Source organism: Neomonachus schauinslandi, chromosome 6 (assembly GCF_002201575.2).
Source record: "Neomonachus schauinslandi chromosome 6, ASM220157v2, whole genome shotgun sequence".
In the NCBI taxonomy this organism is placed as follows: Eukaryota; Metazoa; Chordata; class Mammalia; order Carnivora; family Phocidae; genus Neomonachus; species Neomonachus schauinslandi.
The window spans coordinates 3731372-3749531 of record NC_058408.1 but is presented as its reverse complement, the minus strand read 5'-3'; the positions used below and the strand labels follow the sequence as shown (position 1 = coordinate 3749531).

Genomic DNA, 18160 nt, shown 5'->3' with positions numbered 1-18160 from the left:
TGGTAGAGTTTGGTAAGCCTGGTTTCTAAGCAAGAAAACCCCTCCACGGTCACGTAGGTGATTAAGTGGCTTAACTGGAATGGGAAACGGGACGTGAGGGCTTCCTCAACAGCTCCTATCACTCATTTGTACAGGAAATAGAGAATCCCACCTGTTGAATAAGACTTTAACTTTTCCACCGCCACCAAACACATGGTTCTTGGGGGAAGAGCTTGAGGTGCTGGATTCTGACAAGACTCTGGTTGGAATCCTGACTCGGCCACTTACTGTCTCTGGGACTTGGAGCAAGTTACTTCAGTTTTCCCATCAGTCATGGGGATAATCATATGACCTACCTCAGAGAGTAGGTACTGGAAGCCTGGACCTCCCACTCCCCTCCACCGTTTTGCCCATCACTTCACCCCCTCTCTGGCAACCATCAGCTTGCCCTCTGTATTTATAAATCTGGTTCTGCTTTTTCCTTGTTTATTCATTTTTTTCATTTTTTAGATTCTACATGTAAATGAAATCATATGGTATTTGTGTTCTCCATCAGACTTATTTCACTTAGCCTAATACCTTCAAGGTCCACCTGTGTTGTTGCAAGTGCTGTGCCCTCAGACGCTTTAAGGTTCTGGCGCAGAGCATGTGCCCAGCACTGGCTGTCCATAACTAGCCTTTGCCTCCATCAGCCACAGCCAGGTTCCTATCTTTCCTCCTGAGAGGCAGCTCTTTACCTTCACCTTGTCTCCAGGGATTCTTTCCATCTTCCCTGGGATCCTGGCCCCACCCTGCTGGCAATTATCCACATGCTAGTGCAAGCTTGGAGGTCTGGCTCAAGAGTTACAACAATGTATACCATGTATGGACTCCAGTTAATAGTGCGGGATTGTATATTTGAAAGCACTAAGAGAGTAGATCTTAAAAGTTTTCATCACAAGAAAAAATACTTGTTTTGGTTTGTCTCCCTCTCTGGTTTCGTCTTGTTTCATTTTTCCCTCCCTTCCCCATGATCCTCTGTCTTGTTTCTCAAATTCATCATATCAGTGAGATCATATGATAATTGTAACTGAAAGAGACTCTTAATCTCAGGAAACAAACTGAAGGTTGCTGGAGTGAAGGGGGGTGGGAGGGATGGGTGGCTGGGGGATGGACATTGGGGAGGGTATGTGCTATGGTGAGCACTGTGAATTGTGTTAAGACTGATGGATCACAGACCTGTACCCCTGAAACAAATAATACATTATATGTTAATAAAAAAAATTTGGAAGGAAAAGTAAAAAAGAAAATTTTGTGAGTTGGCTGAGGAGAAGTGTGAGGGTGCAGGATGTCAACTAGACTTCTTGTGGTGACGGATGTCAACTAGACTTCTTGTGGTGATCATTTTGCAATAAATACAAATACTGAGTCGTTAAAAAGTTATGACGATGAAGGAGATTTTAAAATCGGCGTAGGGATACTAAGTACCTAGGTACCTTTCCACAGGTAACTCTGCTGCAGACAGTTTAGTCCAGGAGCAAATTACAGAACAATAGCTGTGATAATACCACAGGCCATTAGAAAGAGGAGTAGCCCGCTGAGGCCGCTGCCTGGGGCTCCTTGTGTAAGACAGACTGCATGTGCCTTGTCTTCCCAGCTAAGGGCTGCAACAAGCTAGCAGGACAGCATACATAGTAGGTAACATGTAAGGAATGATTCCAAGTGTCCTTTGCACACAGGACTCTGAGCATCTTTTGAGGGCACGTTTTCTAAGGATAAAAAGAACTCGGGGAAATCAGTCGTTTCATTGTAGATGTTATAATTTTGAGATTATCATATGTGTATTGTAGATAAAGCAAATAAGCAAAAGCTGTTGGTGATATTAGAATCCAAGGTTTTCATTACATATATATATATATTATTTTTTCTGCCAAAAGTTTTATTGTTTCCATTTGGTCCACAGCTTGGGAGAGGGCTCCAGGGCGGCTAAAAAGCTACCTAGTGGCTGTAGGGAGAGGCTCAGGCACAAGACTTGGCACGGGGGGGATGCCAGGGGGGCCCCTCACAGGCTGCTGGGCTCCAGAGGCTCCTAGTCGCGCTTGAGGATGAGCCTTTTGAAGAGATGCTCCCCCAGCCCAGCCTGGGGGCTAGACAGCCTGTGGAGGCTAGTCAGGAGGTACCCACCATCTTTTTATTGTTATGTTAATCACCATACATTACATCATTAGTTTTAGATGTAGTGTTCCATGATTCATTGTTTGCATATAACACCCAGTGCTCCATGCAGAACGTGCCCTCCTTAATACCCATCACCAGGCTAACCCATCCTCCCACCCCCCTCCCCTCTAGAACCCTCACTTTGTTTCTCAGAGTCCATAGTCTCTCATGTTTCATCTCCCCCTCCCATTTCCCCCCCTTCATTCTTCCCCTCCTGCTATCTTCTTCTTCTTCTTTTTTTTTTAAATATATAATGTATTATTTGTTTCAGAGGTACAGGTCTGTGATTCAACCGTCTTGCACAATTCACAGCACTCACCATAGCACATACCCTCCCCAATGTCCATCCCCCAGCCACCCCATCCCTCCCACCCCCACCACTCCAGCAACCCTCAGTTTGTTTCCTGCGATTAAGAATTCCTCATATCAGTGAGGTCATACGATACATGTCTTTCTCTGATGGTCCCCCACCATCTTGATGAATTTCACCTCCTCATCTAGGAAGTGGCTCCAGGAAGTCACAGAGATGGGGTCTGCGTGGGCAGAACCCAGGGCATGCAGCTCCAGAAGGGTCTGGTTCAGGCTCTGCTCCAGAGACAGGGCGGCTTCCATGGTGTCCACGGTTTCACCCCCCTCATCCTAGGATGGTTTGTGCGCAAGCATGCGAAGAGGGCGTGGCCGCTGCACTGGTTTTGCATCTTTAAGAGATATTCAGCACCCTCACACTTCTCCTCAGCCAACTCACAGAAGTGGCCAAGACCCTCCAGAGCCACACCCTCCTGGTGGAAATAGAAGCCCAGAGAGAGGTAGGTGTAGGATGCTCACAGATGCATGTTGACCAGGTGGTTGATGGCGGCCTCCACCTCGGTGGAATAATTCTGGTGAATCTGGGAGCTCATGGTGGATTGGTAATAAGTTGCTAAGCTCCAAATAGGGTGTTGGCTGGTCCCGAAGGCAGATTGTGGCCAAGGAGATGGCTCTGAAGGTTGGGACTGGAAGAAAGGTTGTGGTTGAAGGCTGGTAGAAAGGGCATCCCTGTGTCTGTTCCATCTATCCATACACTGCTGAAGCGAGAGACAGATCCACAGGACCACCAGGCGCATTGTTCAAGGTTTTCATTATATGAGAAAAGAGAAAATATGGAAACAAAGAAGTTTAATGGGGGGGACTATAATATCAAATCTGAGTTAATATCAATACAAGCACAAAGTTAATGTAATACAATCTGCACATAATCCATATAAACTATAGCAGTATTATATACAACCTAATCCATGTGAACTGTTAATCTATATTATGCATCCATACATATGGGGGAGGTGGGGAGAAGGGACAGAGAGAGAAATGCAGGAGTTTGCTCTGTCCAGTGAAAGGGCTTGGAATCCATTATGTCCGGGAGCAATGAACACACCTGACCTTCAGGTGCTGTCTTCTAAAATACCATTCTCACTAGAAGAATCAGGACTCCTTCGAGGAATGGCGAGTTCTAGGTTTAAGGCAGGGGATATTGAAGGCGAGCTTAAGATCTCTCACAGTATCAGAATGAGAGGAAATGCCAAAGACTGACTGGGTCCTGTCAAAAGAACCCAGATGAAGGGCTCTCACCAGCCAAATTTGGGACAATATGAGCATCAAAAAGAAGAAGGTTTGTGATTGATCGTATGAATAAAAATGTCAGCCTTTAATGATAAAAAAAAAAGTAAGAGAAAAGGAAAAACAAGAGAAAGGGGAAATAAAAGTGTCTTTGCTACCATGGGGATTCTTAGTACACAACTCTTATTCTGAAAATTCGTAGTTAAGAGGAAATAAGTAAGCTTTACCTTGTTTATTATTCATCTGGATAGGTAGGTTTTATGCTGCAGTAATGAACAACCTTAAAGTCTCAGTGGCTTAAAACAAGAGTTTGTTTCTCACCTTCACTACGTATCACTCTTGGGTTTGCAGGTGTTCTGATCCGCATCATCCTCCACAGGGACTCGGTCATTTAGGATGCTGCTAGTCTCTGAGGAAGTGGAAGGAAGGTGCTGGAAAGTACATCCACACGCCTGCTCATATTTCATTGGCCCAAGCAAGTTACACGGCCGTGTCCAAATTCAGGAGAGTGGAAAGTTCAATCCCATGATGGCAGATTCGGTAACTTTTGTAGGAAATAACCTCCTCTCCTCTGCCCCAGGAGCAGAGGGGCTGACTGTGTGACTTGCTGTGGCTGATGAGGGTGGGGGTCAGTGACAGCATGCTGGCCCAAAGCAGAGGCTCTGGGAGGCACGTCCCACTTTCCCTTTCTCCTTCGCACTCAGCTCATCCCGCGGAAGGAGAGCAGGCCCCCGGGAGCCATGGCTTCCTTGTTTGGACGCCTGGTGACCCTGACCCATCACCTGGAGCCACACCCAACACAGCTGCAGCTGAGCCAGCGCCAAATCACAGCTCTGGGAGCAAGCAGTGTTTGTTGTGATAAGCCACCATGATTTGGGGCTGTTTGTTACGAAGCTGGAGCTGACTGATACACCCATCCAGGACCCAGAGGGAAGAAGAAAACGGCGTGTTGGTGAACAGCTGCCTCTCAACGAAGGAGCCCTCGTGAGTCCCGCGGGAGATGGCACCAGCCAACCCTGTGGGCGGAAGGTGGTTAGGAACAGAGTGCTTGGATGGGGCCTCAGTATCACCCTACAGACTCCTTGCTCTTTGCCAAGGGTTAAGGGTACCTTTGAAACAGAGAGCGCTAATGTCAAGTCGGCCCGACGGCTTGCGCCGCCCGCCCCCTGCTGAGTCAGTGTAAGTGATATAGCACTCTCTTTGCAACGGTTTGCCTAAAATGTTTATCGGTGTTTACGCAGGGCTTCAGTCCAGAGCGCGTACAGGAGACTCGGGAGTCCCGCGAACACCAGCCCGAGAACCAGCACATGAGGAACGTGATAACTTTATAAGGCGATTGTCCGAGACGCCTCAAAGTGTCAGTCCATGGGGATCAAACAGCCACCTGTGTGGGGGGCTGTTCTGGTTTCAAAGTGACAAAAGGTATAAAACAAATGTTGCGCTTACTCCCTGATACGATTCTAGGTCGTATCAGTTGGAAAAAAACTGTGAAAGTGCCGGTTGCTCAGTTTGGGAAATCTGACTCCAACGTGGACATTGGGGGCTAACAGGGTATTTTTGATACTATTCCTAGACATGATAGAGGTATCAAGGCTATTTGGGGATTTTTTTTCTTATTATAGGAGATGCAGGCTAAAGTGTTTAGTGGCTAAATATCATGATATCTAACCTAATTTCAAGTGGTTCAGCAATAAATTTATACAGGTAAACACATATCCATATAATGTTTGCAATTAAGGGATAATGTTAACGTTTCTTGAGTCTAAGTGTTGGGTATACAAGTATCTTATTCTGTCAAATTTATATTTGAAATTTTTCATAATAAAAAAAGCTAGAAACAAAACAAAGCAAGATATGGCAGCGGGGAGGGTGTGAAATTCACATCTGTGCCCAAAATGTTGCCCTCATCCCGAGGTGCACGAGGTAAGTGTGGCCGTGATTTGTTTTCTCGTCCCTGCTTCTGGGCCATTTCATTTCAGGGATTCTGAGCTTGAACGGTTGCTCTTGGCCTTCTGCATCCTGAATCTTTTTCTCTTTACAAAGAACCATCCATTGATTAGGGAGAGAGATCAATAATCACACTTTACTTGACTTATGGCCCCTCTGGAGAAACCATATCTTACTTGATGGCCTGGTGCTTCTTAGTTTTAGAAAGAATAACATTATATATATATTATAGATGCATGTACTTGACTTTGATGTGTTAATATTTTTCCCGTATTCCAACCTATTCTGCCTCATTGGACAAGGCGTTTCTCTTCTTTAAGGTTAATTTCACCTTTGCTCCAGAGCATGTCCTTTCCTGATGCCTTCAGGGTCTGATCTGGTCTGTGATCCTCTCTCTTCACGGCCTCTTGACTCTTGGCCTTCAGCTTAACACACACACAATTTGTAGAGCCAATTTGTAGGTCTTATATTTCTGCTGGACATCAGCCTGGTGAGCTACTGGCATGAATTTACTATTTCTAATACGGTCTGTCAGATCATCTCGTACCTTTGGTGTGTTGAGGGGGTGGTTCCAGGAGAATCAAGGCTCTATGTGCCCCTGCCTTAGGGCTGGGAGATCATCTCGATTTCCTAGTGGACCTGTGCATGCCAGCTCGAAGACCGCAGCGTTGTACTAACATGGTAACTGGTGTTACCAGCCACTTCACTGCCCCGTTTCTCTGGTGGGGCTTCCCAGCTCACTCACCACTCTGCCTGGCTATGCGGGTAACCATGACTGCAACCTGGACCTCACTCGAAGCTATAGGGATGCATTGGCTCACACGGCAGACAGACTGGAATGTTCTCAGTGGTGGTTTTCAAACTTTACACATGGTGACAGCTTGCTGCGGCCAGGAGCTTTGGATTTATTAGGTCTGGGATGTTGCAATTCTGGTAAGTTTCTAGGTGAGGCTGACATTGCTGGTCCAGGGACCACACTTTGAAAACCACGACTCTAAGCATGAACTCCCTTGAAAATGGGGAAAGGAGATGAAGCAAGAGCTCTTTGTTTTCATTTCCCTATACCTAAAATATCTTTGGCTGAGGTCTCAAGTTAATAGGAGAAAAGCTTGAGTGAAAAAGGGAACAGAAGGCTAAGAACTCGATGGGAGGAACCCTAAAGCCCTTCGTTAACCAGGCCCTTTCTTCTGGGGCTTAGCACTCTGTGACCCTGCAGGAGGGCCAAGTTTGCAAGGGAAGCGAGCAGGTGGTGCCTTGTCCTTGTCTTTCAAAGCCTTCTTTTTATCATGTCCCATTGCTAATAAATGCAAAGCTTTACCTAGTATGTTTTTCCACCCTACCAAGACAAATAGTCCCCCTGAAGCTTTGGCTCAAGGACTAGTCTGCCATAGAACAAGATCCAAGTGAGTTAAGGCCCATGTGCAGTTTTCTGGAAAAAGCTCTGGGGAGCCAGTTGCTGATCAGAAAATTAGTTACAGATTTGTGTGGTGGAGGAAGATCTGGTATTGACTTTATTCCAGAAAAGGAAAAGCCGTGGGTAGTCTGACCTTAAACCTTCAGTTGACTGGGGGGGATAGATATCACCTTTTATTTTACCACAACAGAGACCTTAACAAAGGAAATGCATTTGGCTGAGGTGGGAATTAGAATATGCTGTGTAGGGGGTTGACCCAGATGGAGCCTAAAAGGAATTCTGATTTTTCTGGGTGTGTTGGTCTGCAGGTGTCTTATTGACATGAGTTCGTATTTAGAGGCTTTTGATTTCTGGCTGAAGGAGGGAGAAGCTTAAGGGCTGGGGAGCAGTTCCTAGGAAAAAGACAACAGTGACATGACAAAATTATTATAAGGTTAACGTCAGAGCACAAAACTGTATTCTGCATTATTCCCGCAATTAAAAAAATACCTAGCAGATGAACTCTCACTTCACAAACTCAGATAGGCAAGAAGTATGTCTTTTTATTTTTTATTTTATTTTTTAAAAGATTTTATTTATTTATTTGAGAGAGAGAGAGAGAGAAAACGAACAGGGTGGGGAGGGGCACTGGGAGAAGCAGACTCCCCGCCGAGCTGGGAGCCCGAAGAAGTATGACTTTTTAAATGCTTTCTATTACACATTTTCATTTCCATTTTTTGTAGTCTATTCGATGGCAGAAATTTTACTTCAGTCCACTTAAGATTGGACCCCATTTTTTCCCACAGTCACAGCTGAATCCCTAGAGTTTGGGGAACGAATTAGATTCATGTGATAACTTTCCTTTAAAATTTGCTGAGACATCTTTAAAGCCCTATTGAAAATATAATAAATATTTCTGAATGTGCCGTCAGATGAAAGTTGTTAATTGTGTCATTCGACTCTCCTGTATCTTGGCTGAATGCTTGTGGCTGTTTGAAGTATAATTTATGGAAAGCAGTATGCTATATTCTCCCACTTTCACAGTGATTTATCGGTTTATTCCTGCAGGTCCATCACTTTCGGTGTAGATCCAGAGTCTATTTAATAACGTGCATCCATGTTTAGAATGGTTATATTGCTTTGGTAACTTTAATCATCGCGCAGAAACTCTGTCTTTAATGAAGCTATTTGCCTTAAAGTCTTCTGTGACTGACATTAACGTGGCCAGACTGGCTGTGTCTGGTTGTTACTGGGCTGATGTATCTCTTCCCATTCTCTGCCTTCCCCACGGTTCAGTGCTTTCATGCATTAGGTGTGTCTTTCTGCAAACAGCCTCAGAGCTGCATTGTGTTGCAATCCACTCTGACATTCTCATTTAGCTGGCAAGTTCAGTGTATATGTATGGGAATAATTGATATATTTGGATTTGGTGTTACTATTTGTTTTCATATTATACTTTCTGGTCTAGGTTTGTGTCCCTCTCTTTAAAAATCCTTTCCTAGGAACAATATTCATATATCTCCCTTGATCCCTGTTTCCTACATCTGCGGGCACATGTCATTTTCTTAAAGTCCAATAATTTGCTTCCTGGTGCAGCCTTTTTGTCTGAATATTTAGCAACAAGTTCTTTCTCATTTGTAAATCGAGGTGAAATTCACACGCTATAAAATTAACCATTTTACAGTGAATAATTCTACGGCATGTCATATACTCCTAACGTCTAGCCGCCACCGCTGGCCAGTTCCAAAATTGGACAAGTTCCCTCTTGCCGTGTGCAGACGGTCCCCAACTTACAATGGTTTGACTTACAATTCTTTTTTGACGTCATGATGGTGCAGAAGCACAGGGGAAACTGTGCCTTGAGTTTTGAATTGGGGTCTTTTCCCGGGGTGGTGATGTGCCGGAGACCCCCTCTCGTGATGCTGGGCTGTGGGCAGCGGCCGTGGCTCCCAAGCAGCCACGGGGTCACCAGGGTCAACAACCAACGTGCTGACCACCATCCCGGCCCCGTGCAGCCATTCTGTTTTTCACTTTCAGCACAGCATTCAGTAAGTTACATGAGCTATTCAACACTTTATTATGAAACAGGCTTTGTGGTGGATGATTCTGCCCCACCGCAGGCTCCTGTAAGCATTCTGAGCGCTTGTCAGGGAGGCACGGCTGAGCTGTGATGTTCGGTAGGTTAGGTGTGGGAAATGCAATTTCAACTTATGATGTTTTCAATTTCCAGTGGGTTTTTCAGGATGTAACACCACTGTAAGTCAAGGAAGAACTGCATTTTACTAGGCCTCGAGCTGGGTTGTTTTAATTTTGTTAAAAAAAGGGGGGCGCCTGGGTGGCTCAGTCGTTAAGCGTCTGCCTTCGGCTCGGGTCATGATCCCAGGGTCCTGGGGTCGAGCCCCGCATCGGGCTCCCTGCTCGGCGGGAAGCCTGCTTCTCCCTCTCCCTCTACTGTTCCCCCTGCTTGTGCTCTCTCGCTCTCTATCAAATAAATAAATAAAATCTTAAAAAAAAAAAAAGAGCTCTATAACCCGGGAGGAGGTGTGGCCTGCCCTTGTCCTCACTCCCTCTCCACTCTGCTGTTAGAATAATCATACGTCTGATCTGAGGTCAAAAAGCAGATGGATGTGTCAGTCCTCCATCATCTGGCTGGGGTTGTCGTTGTGACCTAGTGTTCGCTAGGGCGGCCGCTTCTAACTCAGTCTTGTCCTACTGACTTTATTTTTTAATTTTTGAAGCTGAGCTGTGATTGACATATGACATTGTACTGGTTTCAGATGTCCTGTGTGTCACAGATGCTGAACGCTGGGTCCCAGGAAAATGCCCAGCAAGGGCTGTGGCTGGAGTGCTGACGGGCTCTCCCCATCTGCGTGCGTTAGGGTGAGGGTGTGTAACCCCCACGTGTGGGATGGGACACTGCCGGGACCCGGCGCCCTCACCCTCACCCCACATTCTCCCGTTGCTTTCCGGACACGGCCATTCCTGAGCGTACGTAGAAAGGAGGAGGATGTGAACAGATGACATCTCGGCCGCTAAAATATCGACCCACACGCCGTGAAGGATTTGATTTCAGTTTTCTCTGTGGTGTAGACCCCACTTCTGGAATCTGAAGGGGCAGGAATTGGGGGAGGGACAAAGTGTCTTCCAGACGTTTTGCTTGTAGGTGACAGGTTTGGGTGGGGGACACTAGGGCTTCTGACTGCTCTCATCGAGGTGTTTCAGTCAGGCTCCCACACTCTGGGCTGACTGGTGGTGTAAGAGTTGTGTGTTTGTGTTTGTTTCTCGCCAAGTTTTACATTTGTCTTTCTCTTCATAAATAATTTACCGGAAAGTGGGGAACGGTTGTGTCAGGAACTCTGCATAGTCGTTGTTGTTTTTTTTTTAATGATACTTCGAGGCCCATAGACCCTGGTACCAAGGGCACAGTGGAAGAGTCTGGATTGTAGTGTTGGGGTCTTTTGTGAATAAATGGTGACTGAACATTTTTGGCAGCTCAGACTCTTGTTCCCAAAGCCTTCATTGGAGAAGGTGTCATAGGCTGACCCTGAAGCCATCCTTCCTGTGGAGGAAGGGCCACGGTCTTGGTCTCAGCCACCTGCTCAGACATCAGGGAGAGACTGAAGGGAGAACTGCGTTGTCCTGTGACCGCCGAAGCCTCTGTCCTGTGGGCCGGTCACTGCACAGCCGTGTCCCATGACTTAGCAAGGTCACTGCCGTCCCGGGATGACAAACACCGTGGGGTCTGGAAATTCTTCTTCACAGCTTCTGCGATACAGTTTCCTTCCTTCTTCCCCATGGGGGAATCTCCAGCAGATGTCCATGTATTTGGAGGTCTGTTTGGGGTAGGTGGGCAGAGCCCCGAGAGGAGCGGTGGCTCCAATGACCTGAGTTTCATTTATAAGTCCAGTCATTTTACTTTACGTCATTTGTTTTTGTCATTGATCTTATCACCCCTTGACACATTTTTTTTTTTGTTTCTCACGTTAAAAGATAAGTTTGCCTTTTCTGAATTGCATCACCATTGCCGAGTACACAGCAAAATAAATTAATAATGAAAAAATTAATATTCGTTGCGTTAAGGTAGCTCTTTGGGTGGATGAATGGGCAGTAGCGGCAGAACTCGCTGAGGGAGCTGTAAGCCGAGACTCCCTGTGTCCACCCGCGGCCAACCTCCCGCTCCTCTTCAAAGGATTGAGGAGCACTCTCTTCTTGGACGTTGGGGGTCCTGTGGGTTCGCCCTCCTGCTCTGCGAGCCATCGCGCCAAGCATGTCGGGCAGAGTCTGCCCGGCCCACACCACCAGGACCCCGGCACACGGTCTGCACATACCATTCCCGAGGACCCTCTGACCACCGGGATGGTTTCTGAGCACAGGGAGAAATTGCTCTGCATGTGATTTCCCCTTTGCTTTAAAGTAAAAGCCAGAGGCCGGACTGTAGCTTTTCAGTAGGGCCACCCATCATCCCCGTTTATGGCTGTTGTCCCAGTGGTATTATTAATGTCCCATCTTTACTCGTAAGTGGGTCCAGTTTGGACGCTGCACTATGTCCCTTCTTCCTCTACCCCTCCCCCGATGTACTTCTCTGACCTGTTACCGCCCATTCTCGCTCTCCTGTGGCCACCCTCAGCTCCCCACTGTCCCTTGAACTCATGCGTGTGCCCCTGCCCCCAGAGCCTTCATGTGAGCTGTTTCTATTTCTGGAACACTCTTCCATGGGTTATCTGCATAATCAATTCCTTCAAGTCTTTGCTTAAATTTTACCTTCTCAGTGAGACATAGGTTGACCATAGGCCTTGTTGTTTCTGTTCCCTGCTGTAGCAGAAGAGCCTGGAATGCCTTGCACTGTAAGCATCAGTACACATTTGTTGAATGAAGGAGTGAAAGAATGAATGAAAACTTATGTTATTTTCTATTTACCCCAAAGACTTGCCAGGTGACTGGCTAGCTGTAAAGATCCAAGTTGTTACTAGCTGACGATGACTTACTAGTTTATCCCTAAACTGGGCATCTTTTTCATTTTTATTTCCCAATAAATTGGACCTTTTTACGGCATGGGACTTGACCATTTTGTCACAGACCAGTTTAAGGGAAACTTGGAAGAGAGGCAGGTCTTTAGAATCCCTAGAAATAATCCCACAGAAGCATCTCTCTATTTTATCTAAAAGACAGGCTAACCCAGCAGAAATGGTTCTAAAAGTAAAAGAGTATCAATGTTGGCATCATGCTCTGTGGTTTATGGAGCTCTCTCAATCCCACTATCTTATTTAAGCCTTATAATAGCACTTTCTATTATCCCTATTTAGTTTATGAGGAAACATAACCCAGAGAGAATGATGATTTCCTGCAAGATCTATGGCTGGTTGTGTGGCAGAGTGTTTAAGTGGCAAAGTGACTTCCCACGACTGGTTTAGTGCCACACTATGTCTGATGTCCCTTTCTAGATTATATCAGGACACGCTTTCATTAGTTGTGCCTTCTGGGGTCTCTGGGAGAGTATACAGGAGACAGAGAATGTCATGACCCACAGCACATGAGAGGATGTTGTCCCAGTCCTATTGTGCAGCTCGATGGACACTAAGGGAGCAAGGCCAGGGACATTTGCCACCCAGGTCCAAATGGACACTTTATGCAAGGCTTTCATAAGAAACAGAGAAAGACTCTTTCTTAGGATATTTCACAGTCCCCTCCCAATGTCCTCTTACAATCATGACAACTATATCCATTAGTAATAATAGTTACCCTGTACTAAGCACACTGTATGTCATGAACTATTCTAAGTATGGGTGTTAATTCACTTACATCTCATATCAACTCTTTGTAGCAGGCATTGTGATTAACCTATTTCCACAAAAGGTCCTAAAAGCACATTTGAGCCCATCTCACAGCTAGAAATTGGTAGAAAGGCGGTTTGAACTCATATGGCTCAAGAAAGTGCTCCAGAAAAGTGCTGTCCAATAGAAATATAAGCCACATGTGGTTTTAAATCTTCTAGCAGTTACATTAAAAAGTGAAAAGAAACATCCGTGCATACCCAGAGGGTATTATGCTAAGTGAAATAAGTCAGATGGAGAAAGACAAATACCATATGATTTCACTTATATGTAGAGCCTAAAAAACAAAAACAAAAGTAGAAACAAACCCATTAATACAGAGGGCAAACTGGTGGTTGCCAGAGGAGAGGGGAGTGGGAAGAGGGACAAAATGGGTGAAGGGGAGTGGGAGGTACAGGCTTCTAGTTATGGAATGACTAGGTCCCGGGGTGGAAGGGCACAGCGTATGGAACACAGTCGGTGATGCTGTAATAGCCCCGTCTGGTGACAGATGGCAGCTACAGTTACGGTGAGCACCACATAAAGTACAGAGATACGCACTCACTCTGTTGTACCCCTGAGACTAATGTAACATTGTGCATCAGCTATACTTCAATAATAAATAAATGTGAAAAGAAACAGATGAAGTCAATTTTAATAATGTGTTTGATTTAACCCAATGTATCAAAAACTTAATACTTCAACATGTAACCATATAAAAATTATTAATATGATAGTTCACAGTTTGGCACTAAGTCTTCTAAGTGTGGTATGCATTTTACTCTTAGAGCACGTCTCAACTTGGAGTCTAAATTTTCATCAGAAATACTTAAACTATATTTAGATTTCATTAAATGTATAATTGAAAAAATAGATTTCCATATTCAAGTTATTTCAGTCATACCTAAAGTTTTCCAGTAACTGAATCAAGTATGAGTTTTTAAATTAAAATTAAATACAGTGTAAAATTCAGTCCCTCTGTGGTACATTCTGAGTGCCCTAGAGCCCCCTGTGGCCAGTGACCACTGTGCAGGGGGCTCTGATGCCCATGTCCATGCCCGAGACGCCAGACTGCTCTAGTTTCTGGGAGAGGCCCCACTGCCATTTTGGCTCGGCCCCAACTGCCCCATCCCTGCGTGGTTCTTTTGATCTTCTTCTGAGCTTTTCAGATATTCGGACGTTCAGCCCATAATTCCCATCTTCATCTTTAGCATTAACATCAAATGTCCTGAATTACACAGATCCCACATCATGCTTGGAGAAAGGTGAACGACATCATAAAACTAATAAAAAACTATGCCGGTTTTCCTTACTAGCTCTGCTTAACATACAAGAGAATTCAGGATAAGTTAGGACTATCTCTCACCCATCCAGGATAGAAATAATAGCCAGATTAGATTGCATGTCAGAGCCTTTGCTTAGTGAGGCTCCAAAATCGCTCCTTTGTTTATGACCAAAAGCCCTGCACATTCCCTTTGAGTCGGTGTGGGTGAATTTGGGAGAAGGAGAGGGTTGGTAAGAAACTGAAGAGAGGAAGTTCCGCCTAGAATTCCCTTTCGTGTTTCCGACCTGGCGTTCAGGGAGGGAGTCCTTGTCCCCTCTGCAGCCAACAGGGCAGAAGATGAGAGATCTGTCCAGCACTTGAAGTATGGCTGGTGTAAAACCAAGGAAGTAGATTTACTTTTGTTTGATTTTACTCAATTTTAAATTTACACAGCCACACGTGGTGGGGGCATCCATGCTGGAGAGCACACAGGCTCTGTGAGGCGAGGGACTGTGGCCCCCCTCCTATCATAGTTCCCAGCACACGTGCCTGGGAAAACTGTAGGTGGTGTGTCTCTTACAGGTTGATCCTTCTGTGCTGAGATGGAGAAGAACTTCTGTTTTACAGGACGTGGGTGTCTGTGCTGAGGAGCTCAAGAGATTGAGGTTTCCACCGTGTGTGCAAAAGGTCTTCAGACATGAGCCAGCAACCCTGTGAGGCTCAAGGTAGGTGAATTCCTGATAGAAAATGCTTCTTCTGCCTCTGCTCTGAACTGTATGAGACATTCTTTAAAATGCACGTTCATGAATTGTCTGAAGGCCTACAAAATAAGAAGAATGAAGGCTATCCCTCCTGGGCATGGAATACTACTTCAGACGGAGTGGGCAATCTTCTGTTTGTCTTTCGTGCCTGGGCGGCTGTGGTGGAAAATGACCTGAGATGGAAAATGTGGCCTGAGATGGAAAATGGATTTGCCGATTTAGTGATGTGAGCAAACTGGGTTTGAGCCCCACAACAAGCATTAATCTAAGTGGTTTATGTGCACTGATTTACATGACCCTCAAGTTCCACCATCTCTCCATTTTACAGAGAAGAAAATTAAAACATGGGATAAGTGACTTGCTCGAAGTCACTCAGCTGACTCAGTGAAATGCGGGAACGGGGTTTGAACCCACACATCGAGGTTCTGCTCTCCCTGTGTTGCCTTGACAATCACTAGCTCACTCTCGCTATACTTACCCTTCCCGTAGCAAGTTTGCTGTGGGCTGTGACATGGTGTGTGTGCGTGTGCGGGGTGAGCTTCCCCAAGACGATGGTGTGTGCGCATGCAGGGTGAGCTTCCCCAAGATGATGGTTTTGTGCTCAGCCTGGCAGGTGAGGGGCTGGATGAACAAGGCGTGAGGTGACACACAGTCTGGGGGGAAAGAATTCACCTTGGAATTAGAGCCTCTGGTTTCTTACTGATGAAATTTGGGGAAATATTACTTATTTCATGTGGTTATTACAATTATGTAATGTGATGTAGGTGGAAGGGCTTTAGGTATCGAAGAATCTAAAATACTGGCACATTGGCCATTAAGTGATGCCAGATCTCAGAGATTACGCAGTTACAGGACTTAGTGTTTTACCTAAGATTTGGGGGAATTCTGGCTTTTTTCTACCGGCAGTTCAAGGATTCATCTTCCTCGAGCGTGAAAGAGAGGCCTGAGGGCTTCCTTGCAATTTCAGATTTTCTGCGTCTTAGAGTCGCCTTAATATCAAAGCAACAAAATGTCTAGGAATTAACCCAGATCGGAAGCACGCAAGAGATTAAAGGATGAAGGGATACCTTTGTTCATGTCACTAAAGGCCAGTGCAGCCCCTCAGAGCCCCTTCCAGGAGATGAAAGTCACCTGCAGCCCACGTAAGCATCCCGTGGCGCCTGGCTGCCAACACCCCCGAGGCTCCAAGCCTCGTCGTGGCCGGCTCCGGCTCTGACGTGCGTGAGGAGCCGGGCACCTGTCTCCCTGAGGTACCGCTGGCTGTTCTGGTTGTGTCCGCCCCTCAAGGAAGAGCCGGAAGGCCGTGGGCATTATGCAAAGTGTGGAGACACTTCCCTGCAAAGCAATAATTTAAAAACGTCTCTTAGGGGCGCCTGGGTGGCTCAGGCGTTAAGCGTCTGCCTTCAGCTCAGGTCATGATCCCAGGGTCCTGGGATTGAGCCCCGCATCAGGCTCCCTGCTCCGTGGGAAGCCTGCTTCTCCCTCTCCCACTCCCCCTGCTTGTATTCCCTCTCTCGCTGTGTCTCTCTCTGTCAAATAAATAAATAAAATCTTAAAAAAGTCTTTATAAAAACGTCTCTTAAAGCTGGGAAAAGAAACTATGGATTAGTAGCTTCAAAATCCATAAAGCACTTGCAGTGAAAATAAATGGTCATTTATTTGTTAAATCCTAGGTGATTCTTCCCCAGCTGTATATACATGGCCCAGCGAACAACCACGGAGCTATGAGCTAGCCTTGGGTGCCAGGTGATGTTGGCACATCAACCTATTCCTCTTCACAACATTTCTGCAGGGTGGACGTTCTATCTTTCTTTTCCAGATAAGACTCAGAGAGGCTAAGCCGTATGCCCGGAGCCGAGAGCTGGTACCTGGAAGGATGTGAAGATGTGTCGACACTGCCTGGTGCCTGCTCCTGGCACTGCCCCAGCTCGCCTGCCTTGAGTCTCAAGTGAGACGTCTTGGGTAACCAGCCGAAGGGGGTGTCCCCAGCGTGCGGTAACTCGGTGGGTGGACAGCAGAGAGCGGCACACCGGCTTCAAAAGACAGGGTGTCCCAGGAACCACCACCCTCTCTTTCCATAGTAGAGCCTTCTGACAGCCAAGACCTGCTCCACCAAGATGAGTTACACCCTTGTTTATGGTACCAGGGGAGAGTTCATAAAAATGCACGGGTGTGATGTGATGGCTCAAATTTTACTGAGATTTAATATGTGAAACCCACACTGTCTGCAGTTTCTTCTCTGCTTGGCCCCTCCATCACTGGGATAGCCTTGACTCGAACAGGAGCTTCTGTGATCATCATTATAAAGGACAAATCCAGGCTGTGATGTTTTCTTTTCAATGTTTTTACTTCCTCCTTGGGGAATTCTTGCTAGGATACAAATGTACAATGTTGCCAGTTAAGTTATTAAAATTTTAAATGCTTCTAGCCACTGCAGATTTCCAGGCATCCATTATGATGTTTCAAGAGTGGGTCTTTCCACCTCAAGGCAAGTGTGGTACTTAGAGAGCTCAAGTTACAGACACTTTGGCTCTCAGAGGAACGAGGTTCCTTTCAATACAGGCCATGAACGAGGAAGAAGAACAAGGTGAGGGGATAGAGTCTTCTAGAGCACTTAGCTGGGAAGATAGAGACAGCAGAGGGAGCTCTCGTGTGAACAGAGGGCTGCAGGCTGGGGTGGCACCGCCGGGCATGAGCCCCCTTGCCTGCCTGTCTCTGCCCTGGGCACAGACGGAGCCCGCGGCTCAGCTGCATCCCCACCGAGTGAGTCAGAGCGCAGGCGTCCACACGGCGCAAACTACTCTCCATCCCAGCTCTACCGTGTCCCACCCTGGGGAGAGGTTGCAGTCCCTTAGGGTGTGGAGGGAAAAGAGAGAGGGCAATGCAGAGTTGTGTGCACTTCGAATTAGATTGAATTACGTTAGATTATAACACCTGTGTAACAGAACACCACTCTTCCCATAACTACACTGACTCGTAGCCAGTGAGGAAAATGGTCCGAAAGGCTCATCACAGAAGGGTCAGAGTGCTTGTCTCTCTGGATGGTGGGTTATGAGTGTTGGCTTTTTTCTACATTTGTTTGGCTACATTTTCTGATTTTCAGTCATGATTTTAATTGCTTTTGTAACAACAACAAAAAGAAAAAGGCATGAGCTTAATGAAAGAAATAATAAAATAATTTTTTTATATTCAGGTTGTTTTACTTTTTTTTTCTAGC

General features: G+C 46.1%; 1 pseudogene; it reads right to left on the bottom strand.

Moving 5' to 3' along the window:
* Positions 1-2047: 2047 nt before the first annotated feature.
* Positions 2048-3074, bottom strand: LOC110573437 (annotated as a pseudogene).
* Between the last annotated feature and the right edge of the window lie 15086 nt (positions 3075-18160).